Here is a 6,348-nt window from a genome sequence, read left to right on the forward strand (position 1 = left end):
ACCAAGCTCTATGTTGGACCACTCCTTTTCCTTCAGTGGTGTGTCATGACCAAAAGGCTGCTTTGTGGCATTATTTTTCGACCAGCTCCAAGGATGGTTAATTTTGGTAGCGATGCTGAGTCTGGGCATTGGTACTGTGGAGCACACTAAATACTGTGACTCTGGACTGTTTATACCAGTGGCTGTCACTGCTGCCGTGCGCAGCACTCTGACCTCTGGCTTGCGAATAGTTCTTCTGTTTGGGAGGTTTTTAGTCTTTTTCTCTCCTTTGCTCAAGAGCGATGCTTTCACCTCTGCAGCTGAGCAGAGAGTGCTTTGTTCAAATTTCTCCTTCAGTTTGGACAGGACCGAACTCTTGTTGACTATTTTTGGCAAACCACTGCTTGGTCCCTTTGTTTTCCAACTTGGAGTCTTCTCCTTGGCTTCCTTTTCTTCAGCAGCTAAAAATTTCTTCAGGATGTTCTTCACTGTGTTCTTCCCACTAGTGCAGATCCACCTGGCCCTCTCATTGGCTGTTGTGTCTGCATCCTCCTCTGCTGCTTTCCCATCTCCTTTCCTGTCTCTGCTTCTGTCCAGTTTGCTCAGCCACAGCTTATCTTTAATGACCAGTTTGCCAACTTCTCTTCTTTTCTTGGTGTATGGCTCACGATTGTTGTTTAGGAATCTGGACCGCAGGAGCTGAAATCTGGTTGGATACTGGCCCCTGTTTGGAACTGGACATGGCTGGGTATAACTCACCTTGTTTTCTTTACCTTCTGCCCATTTTGTCCTCTTTCTGCTGAGCTGTGGATCACCATCTGCAAGCTCGGTGACATAGAGCAGCAGGCTGCTGAGGACAGCAAAAGCCCCTTGCTCTGTTGCCATCCTATTGAGCTTCTTCTTCAGCACCAAAGGGTCTACCAGCATCTTATCATCTCCACAAAAGTGTGTGCTTTTTGTGCTGTATAAAAGAAAACACGAATGTTCTTTTCAAGTTATCAACATTGCCGCTACCTCCTTATTTTGCTTTAATGGCATGCTGCCACACATAAAACAGGGAGGAAAAAATATTTTGACTTAGAACTTCTCAGGAGAGTTTTTGTTAGTGGCCTGTTAAAAAACATGCAAAGTGCTTTACAAGCTTTGTGAGCTGTGGTCTAGCAGAAGCACATGGGGCTTCACACAGTCCCACACGGCATTGTTGTCTCTTTCTTCTGTGTTTTTCAGCCAGCAGAAGCACTTAGAGAAGCAGGCAATGCTAGTGGGGGTGACTGCATCTCCTCTGTGGCACTCCTCACTCACTTACTATTAACATATCCTAACACAAGGGCAAGATCAAAGGTGTGTCCTTCTCCTGATAGGTAAAGTGTAGGCAATGACAAATATGATGAGAACGCAAGTATCAGGAAAACATGGTTCTGCCTCTGGGATATAAAACCAGACTCAAACCATTAAAACAAAATATTACAGTTGAGGAACACAGATCTGCCACTGATAGTTTTTGTTGTTGGTACAGGTAAGAAGTCAGTAGGTACTTTCCCAAAATTGAAGAAACACCATAGGATTTGCATTATTAGCTTTTGATAGCATTCAAATCCTGCATCAGGACTATACTCTCAAATCTGTCTTGTGAAGGGTTGTACCAGAGTAGCAAGCCTGGCAATGTTCCTTGGTTATGACCCACTTTAATCTGAAGAAGATTGGTATGTTGGACATCCACTTGAGTTTGAAGAATCAGGCCTTTGGACAGCTGGGGATTTAGACAATGCTTTAATTGGTGTGGATCAGTTACTAAATAAAATACTGAACTCAATGCAAAAGCTGGAATGTGAAGCCCATAACAATACTTGGGGCTGGGAGGGAAAACAAGAGGTATCGTCTTTCTGATACCATGAGAAGCTGGAAGGATACTTCACTGTGCAGTGAAATAACTACACGCAGAGAATGTAGCCTGCATACAGTGAGGGAATTAAATTTTCATGAGAAGTGGAATAAAAATTTATTTAAATCAAGCCCACATGGAAAATTAAGAGACTGCAAGGAGGCTCATCCTTTAGGGAGCCTCAGCCTGGAAAGTTTGGGTAAACCCAGCTGTGCCCTAACAGCTGGTACCCCACAGACTCTGAAAGAAATTGGACCCAGGCCCTCACTGCAGTATTATGGAGACTGTTTGCAGAGTGGGGGTCTGGTCCTTATTCAGTCAGGTCGTGACATTTGGATTCTACTTGGCTGCATTTCAAGTGCACATATTGAAAATTATATCCCTCAGCAGTGGGACGAAATTGTCATGTTAAATGGAAGAAGGTCTATTTATAATGACTTGTAGATATTTTTAAAGGACAATAAAAGAAAAAAGTGTGACAACTGGCCCGTGCCTAATGTGACAAACAATGCTTTGTAGGGTTTGATTGGGAATAACCACATTTCAGCACAGCACAAGTGCACACTCCCACGTATATTGTGCAGTAACCTCTGCTCTCTCCCTACTAAACTGACCACAGACTAGGAGGCAAGGCTCCCATGTTACAGCAAGATTCGCTTTTGTCACAACTATGGGAATTTTCAGAATAAAGACAAAAAAGAGAATTCAGTATATAACAGGCTAAAAATATCCTAGTTCATTCTCCTTCCTGTAGCTAATCTGTTGACATTTTGACTGAAAATTTGTTGTGGCAGAAGACCTGACTACTCCTCGCTAAGAAGTACCTAAGGTATTCAGAAACACATGTGGAGCCACCAACCACCATGATTTAGGTTCATCTTTGCTCTCTCACAAACAGCAGTGGAAACAGGTGCCCTGCTTACCTCTCCCTTCTGGACCACAGTAAAATAGGGACCTGTCTGGCTTTCAGTGAGGTGGTCATAGCCAAACTACTACTGCTTGTGAAGCAAAGAAGATCAGGCCCTTTCTTAAGGAATATTCACAGTAGTTAATCACTCACGACCTATAGAGTTCAGACAGCTTCTTTAACTGATATTACTGGTGAGCCCCACTCAGGGCTTTTGTTTGTTTGTTTGTTTTTTGCATTGGAGCATAGCATACTTAGAGGATGCCATCTGAAATGCAGCAGTTGTGGGAATACTGCATTGCCTTAAGTACCAAGACATGTTGTATGGATTGAGTGTTTGATCCATATTCACCAGCAAGCAGAAGAAAATGAACAAACTGCTATGGTACCTATTTAGAGTATCTTTAGTTCTTCCAAGATGACCTCACCTGCAAACCAGCATCATGACCATGTAAATCAGAAATGCATTCTGTGCAAGAGGTGTGGTGTAATTAAACTAATTACTGAGAACACCATGGAAACGTGGGTAGTGATATGTCTGTGTTGTCTCCCTGTTTGGAAGACATGCTTTCTGCTTGGTCAAAGTCAGAGGGTGTCTGAGGTTTAGGAGCATGACCGTAATTTTCAATAGGCAAATTATCCCCAATATTTCTTCACCAAATTTCATCCTGCTGTTCTTAAACTGTGTACACATTCAAAGTAGTGATAGTCACCTCTACATCAGCTACAGACAGTGAACTCTAGCTCCACCTGTGGTTGGGAGGAACGGGCAGGAACCCCACATGCACCCAGGAACCCTACACCAGCAGAAGTCACTTCCCAGGGATGTGAGGTATGCCAGATGATAAAGCAAATCCTTGGGCTTCTCCCTGATGCTGTGAAGTGATCTAACATGGACTTTAGCCTCTATGCCTCTCTCTTCCCATGGAGACACTTTAATGTGCATGATGTTTCCTCAATGTGCTGCTAGTTTCTGGAAGTGCTACTGCATGGTTTAAAGTGTCTAGAGCAGAAAGCACTTGCATCTCTGAAGGAGACAAGACCACCTTCAAAATTCCTGTCTTCTTGGCCCATGAATAAGTAAAGATACACAGGACAGGCAGCTTAGTTATTTATTTATGGGTTCTTTGGCGACACTTATCATGGCAGCATTGGAGTGGCAACAGCCTGATATGCTAACGGGCAGCAGTGCAACCCTATCCCACCGGCTGACCATTCCAGAAAGACCTCTGCAGCAGATAGACACTGCTGTGTTGCAGAGGAAAGGAGAGCTGATGTGCCACTGTGGAGGGAGAGGAGCCTACGCTTTCCCCCAGTCCTGTCTGCACCCTCCTGCACCAATGCCCTCCTGCCTTTCTACTCTTTTAGGGGCTTGGAGCCTGCTGAGTAGTGGGGGGGGGAGGGGGATGGAGGGGTGGCATCCCATGGTATTTGCTAAAAGCATGCATCTGGAGGTGTTTCTGGTGTACTCTTTCTGATGTGGAGATAAGTAAGCCCTGTCTTTTGACCTTGAATTACATGTTAAATATCCAACCACCGTTTTGCACACTCTGGCAGCCTGAAGGACTGGCTGCTCTGGGGGCAACGCTCAGAACAGGAGCAAGGGCAGGAGGGTCCCAAGCACTACAGAGACTTCATCAAAAGATGGGAAAAAAATGGGAAATGCTATCCAAGAAGCTGACAGAGATTGACATACTGCTGTGACTTACTTTTGGCTGGCTTTGGGGAAATGACCACGAGATAGAACATGTGAGGTGCTGCATCCTGTAGGCCCTCTCATCCCTGGACACCTTGTCACTGCCCAGCTCTGTGTGGTACTTGGCCCCACAATCTGCCTCTAGATAAAGAAGGCAACTGGGAGCAGCTCAGTCTGCCCAGGGTGATGCATGGGCCTTTATAGTGTGTTCAGTGAAGTGATGGCCATCATTCATCTTGACGGGTACAGAAATTGTGCTTTCTAGGTTTAGTCTTTGAGAATCACCTTTAAATGAGATTCTCTTATTTGTCTCTGAAACAAAATGTGTTTATTGCCAGGCTGGGTAGAAGGTAAAGTGGGTTACAAATGCTCCTCATTCTTTTGTGTGATTATTTTTCTAAAGGAAGAGGAAAAGCCAAAGTACTAGAGAAAATCCTACCTTATGTAGGATATGTTCTTTCCTCTTCTCTATTGCTGAATTTATTACAGGTATGCTAGAGGCATCCTAAACTAGAAGGAATGTTTTTTAAAAGTCTTGGTGTTCTCTTAAATCAAAAGCTACTGACACAAATACTCCTTTGGTTTAACATACCTCCAAAGCAAACATGAAAGCACCTTGCCAAGCTGCCAAGAGAAAACATGCTAAAACAACAGCGTGTGAAGTAGCCCATAGTATGGAAAACCTTTTCATAAGGGTATTGTCATGCAGGCTGCTACTCATAACAACAGGGATCACCTGCTCCTTCTTCTGCCACATAACATCCCAGTGACGATTCCAGCAATTGCTTGCATGGAAAAAGGAGTAGGAAAGTACTTATGTATTTTTAGCTATCTTTTTAAAACGCAGATCAGCAGCTGGAGAAAGACAGGAGAAACCAACACCATGTAGGCAATCAGTCACAGTGGAGTTTAGGATATAGACCTGTCTCTGAACTTCTGAGGTAAAACACAAGGTTAAACACTGGGGACAAATTCTGCACTTGCTTCTTCCATGTCATTTCATTGAAGATTCCAGACTTGTGCCTGTGCTGCTGAGGAGGCATCAGAATCTCCTTCACTGGGCTTTAGTTTGTCTAATGTATGCAACTTTTAACTGAATCATAATTTGTTGGTGTTGAAAAAATATAGAAAAAGAAAGAATTTAAAAGAAAAAACAGAGATAGAAAAAGGAAATTAAAAAGAAAGAAAAAAATGAAGGGAGAGGAGAGGAGAGGAGAGGAGAGGAGAGGAGAGGAGAGGAGAGGAGAGGAGAGGAGAGGAGAGGAGAGGAGAGGAGAGGAGAGGAGAGGAGAGGAGAGGAGAGGAGAGGAGAGGAGAGGAGAGGAGAGGAGAGGAGAGGAGAGGAGAGGAGAGGAGAGGAGAGGAGAGGAGAGGAGAGGAGAGGGAAAAAGGGGAAAGAGGGGAAAAAGGAATAAAGGGAAAAAAAAGAAAAAGGACAAGGAAAAGGAAAAAAAAGTAAAGCAGTTGTGACTGTTTTCCTCTTGAAGTTTTTGTGGTGCTCAGACTTGTGAAATGTATCACAGCCTGACTGCTGACCTACTACAACTGCTTGAAGACCTCGGCCAAAAATTCTGATATCGATACAGCAACATATAATCTGCTAGATCTAAAAATAAAGAATGATGCTTAGAAAGCAGTGTAAGATCAATTTATTTACAAATATTTCAGCCAGTTATTTTTTTTAAAAAAAGCTTTTGTTCTGAAAACTGAAGAAGAATTAAAACATAATTCAGAAAATTTAGACACTGACGCTGTGCTGTTATTTGAGAGTATTTTTAGTGTTGGCTTTTCCTTTTCTGGAAGCTTCTAATGTAACAATACCTTGCACCACAGCGCTGATGCGGGGATCAGTGGTTCATTAAAAGCTAATCTGTATGACATTAC

This window comes from Indicator indicator, chromosome 1 (genome assembly GCF_027791375.1).
Source record: "Indicator indicator isolate 239-I01 chromosome 1, UM_Iind_1.1, whole genome shotgun sequence".
In the NCBI taxonomy this organism is placed as follows: domain Eukaryota; kingdom Metazoa; phylum Chordata; class Aves; order Piciformes; family Indicatoridae; genus Indicator; species Indicator indicator.